At 35.1% G+C, this 17,947-nt stretch overlaps 1 long non-coding RNA gene across 2 annotated transcripts in view; it reads left to right on the forward strand.

Moving 5' to 3' along the window:
• LOC133274334 (uncharacterized) overlaps window positions 1–16,078 on the forward strand; it is a 156,058-nt gene extending 139,980 nt beyond the window's left edge. For both annotated transcript variants that reach the window (XR_009745116.1, XR_009745115.1), the window contains 3 exons: window positions 5,113–5,203; window positions 12,386–12,494; window positions 15,735–16,078. This is a non-coding gene — a long non-coding RNA (uncharacterized LOC133274334). The remainder of the gene's footprint in view (window positions 1–5,112; window positions 5,204–12,385; window positions 12,495–15,734) is intronic.
• The last annotated feature ends 1,869 nt before the right edge of the window (window positions 16,079–17,947 follow it).

Below are 17,947 nucleotides of genomic sequence, written 5' to 3' on the forward strand. Positions count from 1 at the left end.
TGTGCCATATGTCAGCACAAACTGAAATCCAGATTCTCTTCCTACTGCTTGAAACTTACGGAGTACTTAAGTAAAGTTGTTTTTCTCCTTCAAAACATTTCATTGAAACACAAATGACTTTCTCTCTCTTGATGTTGCCAGAAGAACTCTCACACCATGTAATTACATCTCTGTTTTAAAGTACTTTTCTCAACAAACACAGGCTTCTAAGTTGAAGACTGCATAATAGATGTTATTAACTATACATATAAATAGAATATGTCTTGAAAACATTATATTTGCTGAAGGAGTTTGCCTTTTTCCAAAGTCATCTCCTTATTAATGACTCATGAGTTTCTTTTCTATTATTTAAAAATAATGCAATTATAGGCTATTCCGGAATAATTTGATGTATCTTATGTTCATATTCAAACCTATTAATTAAATGAAGCAAAGTATTTATAATGTGCTGTATGCTTCTATTATTCAAGATAATCCTTTTAATCCTGTTTTAATTGGAAGGCAGAAGTTAATCCCAACAACATCTCTCTAAAAACAAATATTAATAAACCTTTTTCAGTCTTTGGTCTCCCTTGTCACCTGTCCTGGAAGTGATGAGTGAGTTTTCTAGTTTATGTGGTAAACAGTGGAGATGCAAAGCAGGTTTGTATCTAAGGCCACAATAACAAAATGTGGAGGTAAAAGCACTGTAAAGCATTTTCCTGTACAATTTAAAAACTAAGCACTGCTCAGTGATACTTCTGAACTCCTGAATCTTTCTGATGCTGCAAACTAGCACTAGACCTATGACTAGAGAATATCAACTGGGTGGAAGTTATAGTGTGTTGTGTAATACAGCCAGCATTTCCATGTCAAGCTGTAGTTTACAGGCCTCCAGTACCTGGTAATTTTTTGTAATTTGACTTGGTTTTTGGAAACCAGCAACATCATAAAGAGGCCATGTTGAATGTGCAGTTTTGGATTTGCAACACAGTGCTATGATCTGCACATAGTCACCAGAAACTGGAAAAAAAGAAGTTGTTTTTTCCCTGCTGTGAGCAACGGTTTTGAACATAACTCACACCGTTTTCATGCTGGCTTTCCTCCCTTTTGCCCCAAAACACAAGCACAAACTGAGTTTCTGCAGTTCCTTTGGGTAAAAGAAAACCATGCTGTGTCTACGCAAACCTACAGGTTGGTTTTTGTCCAAGGACACTTATGTCTAAAATAGATCATCCTGCTAGGGCAAGCATTTGTTTTTTTAAGATATGATTCATTGCAGTTGGAAAATTAAAAGGATACTGAACTTTAGGGATTGCAACACACAAGCTAATTTTCTTTTGGAAGCCCAGACTGATATTTAGGTTAATTGTTTGTTTCACTTTCTTAACATAAACCACTTAAAAGTAAATAATGCTTTCCCTAGAAGCAGGAACTTCCTAAGAATAACAGTAACATAACTGTATCAAAATAAAGGTTTGAATATAGATGTAAACCGGGGAGTCATTTCTATATTCTATGTAGATTCTTTATTTCCTAAATAATACCTGCACAAACCCCAACAAACTTTAAAGTATGAGTTGGTGGTCTGCCAAGTGAAGAAAAGATCCATTTAAGGAGGATCAAAGTACTGAAAACTCTAAATTACCTTTTTGGATAGAGTACGTTAAGAATACCCTTTCTATTTTAAAAAGTTTAAGTCCTGTCAGAGATTCTAATTTCCAACAGTGAATGTGCTAGAACAAGCTGATAGATGAAAAAAAAAGTAATGAGAACAGGATACTGTACATGAAGGAATTCCAAAGTAATTTAAGATTGAGTGGTTGAACATAACACATATAAATGAGTGGCTAACATAAATATACAGTCTCTGATTTAAACTGGCCACTATGCCAGAAGACTAGATGTTAACAGATGTGGTTTTTTTCTCTCTCCTGTAACTGAAAAAAGAATCATCCAGGGCAATACAGATCAACACCTTTCTCAGTACCAGGAAAACTAAACAAAATAATAGGTGAACGCCAGATTTTCGAATGCAAAGAGGAACTGTTAGAATATGGGCAAACAAGCAGAGTTCCATGAAGAAAAACTGTTTCTCAAAAGAGAATGGGTTAAAAAGGAGTTTACTTGGAATTTTTAATTTCTTATGCTAAAATCCCATAGGCGTGAGTAGGTGGAGAAATAAAGCTATACGTAAAAATGGTATTAAGAGTAGTAATGGACAGTTGAAACACGCTGAAATATTAAAATGACTTCTTAAGGAAAGTGGAAAGAGCTGGTCAGTGAGGCAGGAAATTTTTCATTTGACACAATATCTAGATGGGTCAAACCAGAAAAATGTGAAGTACAATAGAAAAGAAGTGAAACAGGTAAGATGATGGTAGATGAAGTTCAGTGTTGTGATGTGAATGTAAAGCATTCTGATGAATGTAAAAAGCACTGCAGTTAGTGAGTGTCTGAATTAGCAGTGAGTGCTCTGTGCAATCATTGTAATAGTTGATTGAAAACATTCTATATGTAGTAGAATTTTAAAAAGCAAGCAACGTGTGAAGAACTATCTTTAAAAAGAGACAAAAAATTGTATCTGAAATACTCCATTAAATAAATCAGTGCTACAGCTTCATGCTGAATACCCTTGTCCGAATACTATCCCTCCTAAAAGGTAAAAACGTATGACACATTTTGGAACTTGTTAAATTACAACAAAACTGTAAAAATGAAGATGTACAGAAATGAACAGAATGGAGAGAATATACCAGACATTACATAATACCAGTAACAAAAGACTTGAAAAAACCTTACATATATAACTTATGTGAGTTTTTGTTTCCTAAACTTACTCGTTTAGTAAGTTTTGTCAAAGTTTTTTCTAAACCTAGAGAAATGCTAAGCTCCATGAATCTCATTTTCACAAGGAATTGTCAAATTCAATAACTTAGTGGGATTAATAATTTATATACACAGTAGATAATACAGAAGTGGAAGGGTTTCAGAATGATTTCATAGAATGAATTCTACATAATGGCAGATTTTGAGAAAGAGGTGCCCATGGACACCAGGGAATTTTAGAGTTAATTGAAGATTGTGACTGCTTCAGAAACAGAACACCAGACCAGAGGTACTGTTGATTAATACCTTGTTTTCCTACCATAGGTTGCTGGACTTGAGCCAAATCTTCTTGAAATAACTGTGCAGCATTAGCAGCTATACACTGAACCTGCAGGTAGCTTGACAGCATAGCAGAGACAACTTGGGTAACGTGTGAAGCATGACAATAGCAGAAGCCAGCTACCAGGTTACCCAGTAGCATGCTGGAGCAGGCAACTTGAATACCGTGCTGGACAGCTGGAGAAGAAATGAAGAACATTTTCTTCCATTTGTCACCCTCCCCCATTTGTAACCACGGTTACAAATGTGTCTTGCAACACAGTTCTTCTAATTAAAAGCTTCTGAGATTAGACAATATGTTATGCTGAAGAACAGCGATCATCCAGCACTGAAGTCTGCTTCCAAGTCTCCTCTATCCAGATAAGCTAGAGGGTAGAAGAAGCATGACATCTACTGAGGTGCAAATTTTTGAAAGACGTAATTTTTCACTTATCATGATATTTAAAGCCAATCTTTCTTTTCTTCTGCATCCAGGTATGGAACTATGAGTTGGAACAAGCTGGCATTTTTTGTTTGCTTTAACAGGCAGGTGGCTTGCCCATGATTTCCATTCTAATAGTAATGGATGCCCCCAGGCAATGAATCATTTTTTATTGCTTACAAAAATGTTGAGGATTTATCCTGTTTGTTTTCTTAATTCTTTTGTTTTCCTAGACACCATTTTATGAGTGTGAAGATGAAGATGTACAAGATTTAAATTTTCTTGCACCACTACATTTTGCTTTTACAGTCTTCTTTCATGCTTTCACTTTCCATTTTTTGAAATGGAAATGTATATGTTGTTATGGATCTCTGGAATGAGTTTATGCAAATCTCAGTACCAAAATTTAAAGTAGTATTTCTTAGTGCAATTTGTTATGCAGTGCTGCTTCAGTAATGATTTGTTGATTGAAAAGATTATGAAAAAAAGTCAATAAATTGAATTTTGGGAGGAGTCCAGTGAAGTGCTGAAGTTATTTAGGGAAACTTTTTTCAGTTTAAATATGAGACCTGTCAGAATATCTTTTATCATACCAGCCTCATTCACACAATTGTGGTAGCGCAGTCTAAATTTTGAACTGTGAAGCTTTCTGTCAGCACCAAGTTCTTATCTTATGAATCCTATAAGTGTATGTAGGTTTGCCAGTTTACATAAAGATGGTGTTTCATACTCTTTTAATTACATTTTTTGGAGGCAGGAGCAAGGAAGCAGTATTCACAAGTACAAAAATGAGCATACAGACACAAGTCAGCATACTGCTGCTAGTCTCCTCAGCCTCAGCCTCCAGTCAGTGGTGACAGACAGACAGGTTATTCTAGAAGATGATTTAAAATTTAAGCTCCTGCACTCTTTCTTCTAACGGAAATACTCTCTCCTGATTTACACTAGAGGGAGCCTGCTGAAGTTAGCCTTTGGGGATAGCCACTTCAGCAAGGATCGCTTCAAAATCAGTGGTATCGATATAGACTTTACCTAAAACATATTATACAGTAAGATACCACAGAAGGATCCAACTTTAAAGCAATGGAAGAGTGCTTGTAGTTAAAGTAGATTAATCAGTGCTTGGTGTAGACTGCCATAATGTTAACTGTGTAGACCAAATTGGTTCAAGAGGTTAAATACTCTCTGAGCCAACTGTATTAGGAGAAGGTAAGATTCTGGGCATTTCAGTGTTTTCTGAGAAAAGGTGACTACATAAATTTTGAAAGAACTGTATCCTTTCTGTTTCATTAATTAGTTTTTTTGTAGCTGTCACCCACTAGTCATCTTAATTAATCATTATAAACAAATGATGCACAACTGAATTGGAAGATACAGAGAATGCTGAGGAAATGAAACTGCAAACAGCACACAATGCTTCTGATCAATCATCTCCTAATTTTCAAAGTCTGCCAAGAGATGCCAACCCTTAATGTTTATTTGTGCCACGGTGATAAGAAGTGCTCTTAATGGTAGTTCCCTCATGTTTTGTTTTCTCTCTCCAGGGCCTCGTTTTAAATAAGAGGCTCCGTTTTCATGTATTTTTATGATGAAGCATTGTAGCTAAATGAATGTCATGGGACACCTCTTAAACAAGTAGGCCACAGAGGAGCAAACCTGTTAAAAGAATATATTTCCTCTTCATATAGAAAAACAAGTCCTGTGTAATGAACGCTTGTACTGAAACTTCATGCACATTTAAAGTGTAGTTTAAAGAAGTGTTGCTCGTAAAGGGAAATGACCTAACAAGATTTTTGTATAGCAAGCAGCGTTACACTATAGCATACACTGGGACCTTTAATAATACACACTAATTACAGAATTATATGGTTTGAAAGAATTGTTTTTCTGTCCACTTTAGAAGGCCTTCAAACAAGCTTCAGCTCCCTGATTGCTAAGGATCTATAGAGTACTGTGCACAAGCAGTAGTGTGTACACAGGTGGTTATGTGTGTATATAAAGATATATAAAGTAGAAGCTGCAGGGATGGAGTACTCACTTCAAAACAGTTTTACTATAGCCACACCATGCACTTTGTCTACAAAAATATTTATACCTTGAAATGATCAGGGCCAGAGGCATCCTATGAAACTTTAATTTCCATTGATAATATGAGTTTACGGGAGGGAGAAGATCTCTGAAGCTCATGAACTCTTCAAGGCTGCAGGAGACACTAAGAGGCCAGGAATGGGCAGACACCCTATGGAGCCAAGCAGTGAGGGCTGGAACTGGGGACTGCCTGCAGCAACATCTGCAGCTCTGTGAGGTGCCTTAGCATCTTTGTCTGCAAACACAAATCTTCCATTGATTCAGTGGGGTTTGGATCAGGGCCCCAAACTCCCAACAGTCAGTGCAACTGGAAATAAGACCCCAAATGTATAACTATTTTTAAAGTATATCAGTAAAGATTTATATGTTTAAAAAGACATATATGCAGTTTTCTCTAACAGCATAAATCTCTTCAAATTTTTCTGTCCTTATTCACTATTACTATTACTTTTTTAAAGTAGTTAAAATTGTTTTTCTGTTTTTACATTCAGTTCACATCATTGACAATCTGTTATTTTTTGCCTTGCTGAAGAATGAAAGTACCAAACAACCCTGCAATAAGAGTAGCTTGGTAATTATCCTCTTCTCATACAGCTCCCAACTGGTTGTTACACTGCAGAAGTTATATTTAAAGAAATCACATTTTATTAAGTATTGTCAGAAGACAAAATTACAGAAAGCAGCAAAGAAGAAAAATGGTCACCAAGATATTTACTGCTGAGGAATGTGTGCTGTATTTTTTGCCATTTGCTGTATTTATTGAAAAATCAATGATAGAACTCTTCCAGTATGACTGCTGTGTGACAAACTCTTATTATAGGCTAACATTCCACTATACCAGTTCATTTATGTAAAACTTTTTGCTGGAGTGGCAAATATCGATAAGATTTCACAATGAAAAGCAAAAAAGAACACTCTCTTCAAAGGGGAAGGGACATCACTGACAGCACAGTTCATTAAAAGGCTGGAAAAAATGTGAGGCATGATTTGCAGTATAAAATAAACTAGTTTGTGGTTGTTTTGCAAGGTGCAAACAAATCTTTTATTCACAACATTGGTAGATTTTTTAGAGCATGCTTGCGTTTACATATATATGCTACAAACATACCATCCACACAATATTGCAATTTGTGCCTTTAGTGGGAAAGTTGTTAGAATTGCAATTCTAATGTTGTGGAAAGATTTTAAATGTTTTAGTGATTACTTCTCAGCTGAGGTGGCTGTATGTTTTTAAGCTTTTTCATCACACAAAAACTGTTGAACTGCTCTGGAGAAAACTCATGTATGTGTTTAGTGTGAGTTGTGATTATGTCACCCAGCTTTCTTTGTTAGCAAGAAATGATGCTAGATCAGCATTTACAAAATTAGCAAGAAACAAAATGTGGACATGGAGGTGACTCACTTTGTGTCCATGAATATCATTGTAGGCATAGTAGTGAGTTGAAGGTGAAATATTGAACGGCCTTTAATATTCAGCATTTAACTGCATTTCTGACTATCACTGAGCTTTCAAACTGGTATCCTCCTGACAGTTTCAAAGTGGTTTTGACCGTGTTCAACTCCTTTCCCTGTAGGGGGTTAATCTCATAAAGATTTCAGCCACACAAGTACTAGTGTCAGGGGTATAATGATCACTTTGAAGTTTGTTTGCTTTCCAGTGCATTTAAACACTTTAAGCGTTCCAGAAATAGGATTAGATGCCCCAGTGAATTCATTTCATTTACCCCCAGCAGTGGTTTTCCAACACTATATGGTGTTTACATGGTATCAATTTAGTGGCATGCTGATTTCCAAGATTCATTCCCTCCCCTATCAATTTTCTACCTCTTGATCCTACTTGAAAATTGCTGGGACATGGGGCAAATGATAGGGACAAAAGGAATATTGAGATTCTTGTATCTTCTTGTTTCAAATATCTTTCTGGGATTTTCTTCTATGGAATTCTTAAAAAAAAAAAAGAATTTAGTGACAAAAAGTCAGCTGTTAGAATATAGAGATTTTTGACTTCTGAGGAATGTTACAAGTTTAAATCTGAAAAGCTTATTCCTTCCGTAAGCAGACCATACTTCAAATAGTGATTTATAATTTTTTTTTTCTGAGTTACAGATTTTACACATTACAAAAGTTATACATGCATTTTAGGTGAGAAACCATGAGCACTGGGCACACAGAATTGTCTTGCTTTTTTCTAAGCATTTAAGCATGTTATACAGGAAAAGGGAAATTCACTTGACTTTTCTTTGTGCTTGATATTTTTCTCCCTTTTAAATCATTTTACACAAACTAAAAAGCCCCAGAATCCACCTCAAGGAAATGATCCTTTAAACTTTATACTGTGAACCAAAATCCTTTCATTCCAATATCAGCCTTAGAAAAAGAAGTTATTAAATATTCTTGTTTGTTAGTGGGAAAGGCATTCTGAGATAGTTGTAACAATCTGTGTTTCAGCTACCAAGTGTGCATTCTAAATGTTCCCTCCCTCTTCATATCTCTCAAATTCAGCAGCCCGAGTGGGAACTCTATGTATTAAAAAAAGAACAAACCTTGGAAAATAGCATTTTCAATTACATCACAGTCAATATTTTCTGACTTCATGTGTTTAAAGAAAATGAGGAGCGTTTTTTTGCTCTAATTCGCAGTTCTATATGATCCAATTCAGCCCCCAAATCAGCACATAAAATGCGGACCTATGGACACTTTTTATATATTATACTTGAATGGGAAATACAGAAATTTCATCCTGTCATGGAAGAAGCAGTAGACTGGCATCCATTAGCAGGTGATTTCTTGAAATTTGCATGGGTAGCAAGATACTTTGAAAGCCCAGGGATTCTGCAAAAGTCTCTAGGCTACCTGTCTTAACTAGTACCTTTTTCCATTATACACTTAATTTTGCTGTTTCATAATTTCATTTATGAGAAGCCAATTGAACTCGAGATAGGGGAAACACATGTCCCTGAAATCTCCTTGCTCTTTAACATCCGACTTCTTGTCCCAGACAACATCTATATATCTATATCTACACCATCTATATCTATCTGATTACAGTCCTACTGAAGCTTTTTGATACCCTAAGCAAAGGAATTTACATGAATTTAGTGAGGAAAATCAACTGTGAGAACAGCTCTACTTCTTTTGTCCATGCATACTTAGCGGATTCTAGATATTTTCATTGCTTCTTCCACACACAGTGAGATTCTATACTTTTCCACAGTCTTGCCATTTAGCACTTATTCCAGAAGTATTTGCTACTGCCACATCTGTCCCACTTTTCACTATCATCCTCATGCTAAGTTCTCAGTGAACTAGGTTCTCCACATTTCTTGAACTGGACTGAACTCGCCTGGGACAAAAATTTTCTTCTTTTTAATGTATTATCAGAAAATTAAACTTAGCTGAGATGTCTTACGTCCTCTTTTTTTTTTTTTTAAGTTTATTTTGTTGAAGTGGGAATTTAGCATACTCCCAGGTGTTCATGAAGAATTCACAGAACAGGGGGAAAAAAAAGTCTATTATCAATTAGAAAGGGCATTTTTTCTGCAGCATTCCACCTCTAATGTTTTTTTTTCCATAGTTAAGTATCTCATGCTGCTGCAGAATCAGCTAAATGGCTTATATTTGGGCCAATAAAGGGTTTTTCACTTCTATTACTAAAGGGAAATATTAGGGAGGTCTTTAACTGTACATGCTATATGACCAAACACCACTTAAGCCAGGCTCTGCTTCCTAAACAAGTATTTAATCTCCTCATTAAAGATATATGAAACTAGAAATCAATGAGCACTGGTGGTTAGAGCTTTTTAGCGGAACTAATGGCTACACCTTGTCTAACATTAGAAACTTCACTTGTGGTTTACAGCTGCTACACATGGAGAAACATGAACCTAGAAGGAAAGACTTTCAGTTGTGCTGATAGTTACGTTAAGAGTTCTGGATAAGCTGGTCACATAAATACATAGCATAAAAGATTGAACGTTTTCACTTCACATTTCAATCTCTTAAAAGACACTGAGCTCTTGCTATAAGCCTCTAGATAAAAGCAATAAAAATTCTGCATTTTGTATAAAAACTACATTCCCTCTGATAAAAATCCTTCTATGGCAGCAACAATCACAAACTTGAAATGGAGGGGCTGGGAACAGTGTGAACTGGAGAGTGTATGACAAGATTTGACTGAATATATGCAGTGTAGATATGATCTATTTTGTTTTCAAAACAAACAATAGACAAAAAAATTAACCATATGGACAGAATAAACCCACATAACTGGTACCCTTTATTTTTGATTTTATATCTGATTTCCATCTAAATGATTTGCAGAAGAACTGCTGCAAAATGTGTTTTTTCAAACAGTTCAAAACACCTGAAATAATGTAAGAAGGTACTAGAGTGCACCAAAGTGCTTGTTTTGCATCTTGAACCTGCAAGGTGTATTGCCCGTCTTGTGTCAAGCATGCAAATATGTGGCATTCAAAGCCAAACCTTTTTTTACCACCACCACAAAATTCAGGGGTTTTCCATCACAAAGAATCTCACTTGTTTTACAGGAGAACAGTTTTGCCTGAAAAGGATTGCTATTTTAATTAGACTGCTGCCCAACCTAAGCCAAGATGGGATAGTTCAGACAGAAATGAGTGATATATTTCTCCCCCTGTACACTATACATTTGGAATTTCAGAAGTAGCTATTTCATTGAGACAAACAGATACCCATTTTACCCACATACAGAAAGTCAATACTTAGGTACAAAACTTCAAACCTAAGAGGTTATCATTTTGCATAAAATCTTAGTGTCTTTGCAGAACATCAAGCACAGATCAATGGACATGATGCATTCCTGATTTCAGTTAAGCTGGAACAGGATTACACAGGTCTAAATAATGTCTTAAATAATGTCTTTCAGTTGTCTTTTCCTACAGTTATCCATGATCCTTAGTTACATCTTCTAGTGGTTTAAACCCAGCCACGCAGCTTGTTCGCTCACTCCCCCTCCTTCCTCCCTCCCCCTACTCCCGGAGGGACGGAGAGGAGAATCAAAAAGAATGAAACTGCTGCTACCATCAATAATAATAATGATAAAAGAAATAACAAGGGAAGAGAATACAACACCTCACCACTTGCTGACCGATAACTCGCCCTCACCCAACCCCCCCCCCCCCGACCGAGCACCGACCCATACCTCGTCCAACCCCGCAGTGCACTGGCCATTTCGGGTAACTCAGTTACATCCTGGGCATGATGTGCTGTGGTACGGAATACCTCTTTGGCTAGTTTGGGTCAGGTGTCCTGTCTCTGCTTCCTTGCAGATTCCCCTCCTCCCTGGCAGATCATGAGACTCTCAAAGCCCTTGGCCAGACCAAACATTTGTGCAGTAAGTAAAAACATCGGTGTTATCAGCACTGTTCCCAGGCCGAAAGTCAAAACCACAGCGCTGCAGCAGCTACTAAGAAGGAGAAAAATGGCTGCAACTGCTGAACCCAGGACACACTTCCTTAGTTACTTTTTCCTTTGGAGAAAGCTTCAACCCTAATTTTATCTGAAAATTAAAATCTGCTAATTTTTGGTTGCTCTCTTTTTATGTATTTGTGTAAAACCTTATAACGTCTTCAGATTCAACAAGAATGTATTATGCAATGCTTATTGTTCTTATAGCAGCTCATGTATTAGAAACGTCATCCATTTGGGTAATACATGTTACAGATTTCTATTTGTTTTTGTATTGATTTTTTTTAATATTCTATCAGCATAATAAATGTAAATTGAGAACAGAACAGGTTTAGATATTGCTTTTTAGTGCTAGTGAGTAAAGCAGTCTTGTCCTAAAACCATTCTGCAGGCAGTGTGTGTGAGTCAGTGCCAGAAATAGCCCATCTTAGATTTTGCTTCTTGAAATATGATGCCACCCCCAGCATTTTTTACTAAAATTCTTGAGAATAACACTGGCTAGTAAAGAGTGACACAAGATGATATGCATCGATGCCAAAGATGAGTACAGCTGCATTCACTGACACCTCTGCTGATGTGCAAACTGACTGTATTAGGTGGAAAGGAATGCTGAACTTTAGAGAGGGAAATCTCCAGTATTACACATAGATGAGAAAAGAGTGAGATCAGAAGCAACCCTGGTTATGGATGTGCCTAACAGACAAGCAAGATTGTTGTGATACTCACAGAAAGATCTGTGTGAAATGCAAAAATAAACATGCAAAATTTGAAAGGAAGATAGAAGAGCTCTGATTTAGCCATGCTAAGACAACTGCAACAAAGTCAACAGCAAGGAAACAGCAGAGAAACAAGGAAAAAAAAATATGGATAGAACACAAGGAAATTAAGAGAGGAGAGACAGAACTATCAGTTGTTAGTGTAGAGATGATATTTGACATTATGCCAAAAGAAAAAGCAAAGCAAAAGAAGGGGTAGGGAAAAAAAAATCCAGTCTCCAAAATGAAGTTTTGTACTACTTTGAAAAAAATTGATATGTCAAATAGTGCCTTTTTCAAAATAAATTTCTGCCTTGGAGGGTATAGCTTTAAAACATAAAGAAATGTAAGATTTAAATAGATGCGCTGGAATAAATAAATAGATATGATTCAATAAATATTTTTAATAGTAAGAATATATAATTAGCTTTTTAATTTATAATTTCTTTAAAAATTCCCCATATGCTTCTGACTTCTGACCAGAATCCTGTTTCAATTTTAGGTATTTTGAGTTTTCCTTCAAATCTAGTCTTTTCCAGCTCCTGTTCAACCCTTTAGTTTCAGAAAATCTTCTCTGAGCAGAAACATCACAGATTATGTTTCAGACAAGAGCAAATGTAATATTTCCAGAGTTTCAGGTAATGTAGAAATATTTGTGAATCTTTCACAAGGAAACACTAAAAGATTGAACCGTGATGCAAAGAAATAGACAAAAATCTTAATTTGTGGACTGCTGGTAACCCAAAGCAGTGCCTATATGTCTCACATATTATTTGCAAAGTCTGTAAAATTAGGTCTCTGAAATCAATTTTAGAGATCTGCAGATTTATTGGTATAAAGTGCTGCTGTATAATGCTGCCCTTTTTGTCAAAAGTACAGAGACTCCTAATATTACTTTTGAATGGCATGGCTATTTTAGAATACTTTGCAGTCACCCATAAGAAAACCTTAGACTTTATGTTAACTTTAGACGTCACACAATGCTCCAGGGGTCAACAGTTCAAACAGACTTAAAATGCTGAAAATTCTAAATTAGTGAGTTTGCCTGCTGGCACAAACTGAATTGTTAGACAAACACGTATATATTTACTTGTTACACAAGCACAGAATTTTGTGGGAAGTCAGTATGGCAGAATTTTCGTCAATTAGCTCTTCACTGTTCACACAATGAGAACAGACAAAGAGAAGATTTACTACTTTGACCTCTGATACCAGGCTAAGTCCCCAGAACAAAACCTGGGCACTGTAATATGTCTTAATGCAACTTGGGCAACATTTAGGTCAGTGCTACAAAAAAGCCCCAAAGTCCAACCCTTTTAGGGTCCTATATTCATAATAGAATAGGCCAGGATAATTTCTCAGAAGTAGGGCTTATCTTTCTTTTAAGTAATATTTTTAACAACAGAAAAAGAAAAAGCCCAGAGCTTTCAAACCTCACATAGACAGGTTTTCCACACATCTAGGTTAAGAGCAGTCTGATTCCAGAGCTACAAATGAATTTTTTTGAAGTTGAACATTTTTACTCATAGAATCATAGAATGGTGAGGGTTGGAAAGGACTTTATTATCTAGTTCCAACCCCCCTGCCATGGGCAAAGACACCTCACAATAGACCTCACAAAAGGCCCTGTCCAACCCGGCCTTAAATGCTGCCAGGGATGGAGCATTATTGACCCTTGGCATTTAATTTCAGCTGCCATACATCACGTGTCCTTAATCTAAGTCTCTCTACAAATTGGATAATTTGCCTCAATTTGTTTTGATTTTTTTTTATGCCAAGGAAACCAGCTGAGGCTTCCACCCTGTTTGAATCACTTCTGCCATTTTCCATGAACATAAATTAATTTATATCTGACTCTGAATGAGTTTTTTTTTTTCTCAGTTACTAAGTCCACAGTCATAACTAATGTAATTTTCAATTTAAATTTAGATATATTTGAAATTGAGATATCTGGAGCAGCATTACAATGAGAATAAAAAGTTTATTTGGTATTACATATTCAACTAATTTAGACAATGGATAAATCTCTTTAGGCTTTTAGAATTACTAGTTTGTTTCTAATAGACATTTAACTTGGGAAGAATATATGTTTTTTAATTTTCCACCTTCTCTTTCAGGTTAAGTGACTAAATTAGGAGCTCTGTGCGTCACACTTTTGACAGAAAATGCACAAAAAATTGGGAAATTTTATAAGCATAAAAAATTTTTTCTTAAAAAACTCCTTAGCCTTGTCAGCAGTCAGCTTCTGAATCTTGGGTATTCAGGGCAGTAAACCAAAGCTTCTCTACTCCACAAAATAATATCTAAAGTCAGGACTCAAAGTTAGCGTAATTTCCTGCCAGTTTTCCTTTTAAAGTAATTCTACCTATACTGATAAATACTTTCCATTAGAGATGATGAAAACAAAGAAATTTAATTGAGTCATGCAAGTATTGGCTTCTACCCTTAGTCTTTTCCTAATCTGTGTAAATTCAGATTGAATGTTAATGGGCAATGCCTTGTCCCATTGTCCAAAGAGGGGGAGAAGATAGAATGACACACTGAAATAGTGATTTGCTGTTTGAGATTTGGTAAATGTACTACTATTTTACCATGGTACTATTTAATCTTTATTGTGGATGACACAGATTTATTTCATATTTTTAATGTGGGTTACAGAGGATTCCACTTAATCTTTTCCAGACTGGCCGATTTAGTTCTCTACTGTGTAGGGCTCACACCCTCAGAAGTGATTTCTCCAGATTAGGGCTGACAGCACAGTCAAGTCCACTGGCAGACACCACAAGGATGGGTGCTTGACCAATGAACAGAATGCATGATATGTAGGTTCCCTTGATACCTTTACCTCAGTAATATGAATAATTTTTTTTATTATTGACAATAATTTCAACTTTCTACTGCTTCAGTCTTTTGTGATAATAATGAATATGGAAACCAAAGCTTTCATAAATGAAATAATTTTTGGTTTAGCATTTGTACACCAGAAGTCATATTTATACATTGAACAATCCGGCCAAAGCTGTGACTCACGCTTAAAATCCTACTCCAGCTCCACATAGCCTGGAGCTTATACTTTAGGCAGCTAAAGGACTTCAATTCATTTTATATCTTCTTCATGAATAAATAGAAATGTCAGTTGGGAAGGACAGAGGCTGGCTGCTGCATGGTCTGGTTCCAAGACTTTCTGATTGTGCAGTGATTTCACTCTGGTGTACTTGTTAAAGAATATTTCTAAAGATACCTGGTTTTCTGTGGTCAGGAGGTAGAAGCTATCAGTTAGTTTTCTGGGTAAAGTTAGCATTGAAAGGTGATTGTTTTATCCTAACTATTGGACTTTCTTGCTAGGGGATACATCGTTAATTTATTAGGTGGACTGGCATGTTGCGATATGTAAGTACCCCACATATTTGGTGGGAGGAGAGTGAAAGACAGAGAGATGCTTACCTTAGGCAAATTGGTGGATCTTCAGAACTTCTCTCTCCCCATTTAGTGTGGAGGTAATTATTTCAGGTGGATCAACTCTCCTAACTGCACTCACTGCCTGTTATTTCATTTAACCAACTAATCTAAGCATAGAAGGTTCCACCTATGATAAGCAAGATGCCTTCTCGAGAGTCCATTGATTTTAACTGAATGTCAAGATGAGCTATTTACAATGCATATCCATACTACTGTGCATTGCAAAGAATGTATCATCTTGTTCACAAACTATTGTTTCCCTTTTTTAATTGTGAACTTTTTATGCTGAGAAAAGCCATTAGCTAAATAATTTCTGTACTGAAATTTTACTTTTATGCCTATTGTATTACTAAAATTTCATTGTTCTATCTATCTTTCCTAAACAGCATGTAATAAATCTCATATTTTTTGTTCTGCAGGATACTTTTCAGGACCCCCATCTCCTACTCACTTGTGTTTATAAGCTTCAACCCAGGCATCACTCCAAGAAGCAGTTTGAAAACCAATGCTGTGTAATAAATCTTCTTAGTCCAAATTTAGGTGACTTATTTCAGGGCAAAGTTTTTGATATACTATACTGAGTTCCACGCAACTGGAGAGCTCATGACAAAACCCAACTGCAATTTGAGAATGTTTGCTGCAAATTGTAAAAGAAATTGCTGTATTATTAGGCATATATGAACTATATAAATAAATTGCTACTTGTCAAGGATATTGTATTATAGCTCTTTATGTTCATAGGATTAGTATCCAGGTAAAAGTACTCTGAACTGCAAAATTTCGTATCATATCATAATATTGCTTTTGTTGGTACTGTTTGCTGCAATATTATGCTAAATATACAAATATAATTAGTTATACTGCTTGGGTCTGAGCAGCTGAATGAAACATTTTTGAATTTATAAAAAAAATGTAAATGTAATAAATCGAACAGAACAAGAAAACCTAGATTGACAGATAAAATTTCAGTATAAATTTTCATCATATTCTAAGGAAAATTTTATTTTTTTAGGTAAAACAAACATACTTCATGACTTTTCATGATTTTTTTTTTTTTCACAGTCGTGCTCACACATTCTTATCCTAAAGACTGTATTGGTAGTCCATGTGCAAAACCAGTTGCAAGAAAGGAATAGAGTCTTTCAGATGGTATGGATTCCTCCCTGTGAATCATTATCCACTACTGTATTTCTCATCAACATTATTTAGCTCATAATTTTATTGATTCTCATATCCTCTTATTTCTGAATTTTAAAGGAGCAGTGGCAAAAAGAGTTATTTTTTTCCAAAAAATAAGTGTTCTGATTATAATGGTTCTTACAACAGTTTTTCTGTTGTCTGGGAAGTAAATTACATGTTTAATAGTCTTTATTCCTGTATCAGCTATGAAAGAATGCTTTGTAAATTTGAATTTTTTTTAACTGTCAGAAGTTTATTTTTCTTCCACAGCTGTACAAAATATTCAAAATTTTCTTCCAGGATTTTAAAGACATTACGTTGCAAGTGGTCTGTTACTTTTATAGTATTCTATAGTGCTTTCTGAGACCGACAAATATGACAGAAACTAAATAGAATAAAATTTCTTCCATATAGATTTTCTCACCGCATTTCCCTCTCCTTTTCTTCATGTTTTTGAGTTTCATTTTTTAATTAATGAATAATAGATATTGATATCAAGGTTAAAAAAAACAATTTGTTGTAGATAAACAACAGTTTATGTTATTGAGCATTTTTTGGCATTCATTATAATTAAACCTGTGCAATACAGAACATGAAAAATATGTAAATTAATATTAAATAGGGGGAATATGCTGACAACATTCTGTTACAATTTCAGCAGAGACTTTTTAACTTAATTTAGATATCAGTATTTCAAAAGAGTTACTCATCATTTGACATGGCAGACACTTATGAATTATTTATAGCCTTTCTAGCTTAAATTTATTGTTCCAGTCTTAAAACATTACACCTCTTAGTGTCTTTATGTATGGAAGTTTTCTAATATTTCAGTAAAAATACTAATGTTTAAGCTTTCTCATATGTGTCTTCTTAAGTTTAGATCATGTTATGTCAATAGTTACTCACAAAATTAACTCTATCATTATTGTACATTGAAAGAAATCATAGGATCTCCAATGGAGTATTTGTAAAGTTTCACAGGTTGTTGAGACTAAACTGTTTTTTAAATTCAGTGAAAAGCATATATTTTAGAGAAAAAGGTTTCAAAACAAAAGGCAGATTTTTTTTCTCAGAAGTCTTTCCCATCAATAAGCAGTCCCATAAAATATTTCACTGAAACAAAGATAACAAAATCCTCTAGTGTTCCTGGTTACAACAGTGGGGAGATTTAAAAAAATCCATTTAAACAGGACCTGACAGTTGAATCTTATGCTACCTAAAGTCTTAATTATACATTTTTTTTACACAAATAAAAACTTTTTAAAAAGAAAACAAAAATATATTTATAATATATTTATGTAAGTATTTTGTGTTTAAGATTACATTTAAATCTGACAACAAAGACTGAAATGAGAAGCAATGATATCAAATCATATAAATTGTTCACATCTATCATTTTGCAATATAGAATTTTTAAACAGAAAACATATTTCTTCTGAAGAAAATGGCTTTT

This window comes from Pezoporus flaviventris, unplaced genomic scaffold, assembly GCF_033815535.1.
Source record: "Pezoporus flaviventris isolate CSIRO_AGI_PZ_B2104156 unplaced genomic scaffold, CSIRO_AGI_Pfla_v1 ptg000036l, whole genome shotgun sequence".
Taxonomy (NCBI): domain Eukaryota; kingdom Metazoa; phylum Chordata; class Aves; order Psittaciformes; family Psittacidae; genus Pezoporus; species Pezoporus flaviventris.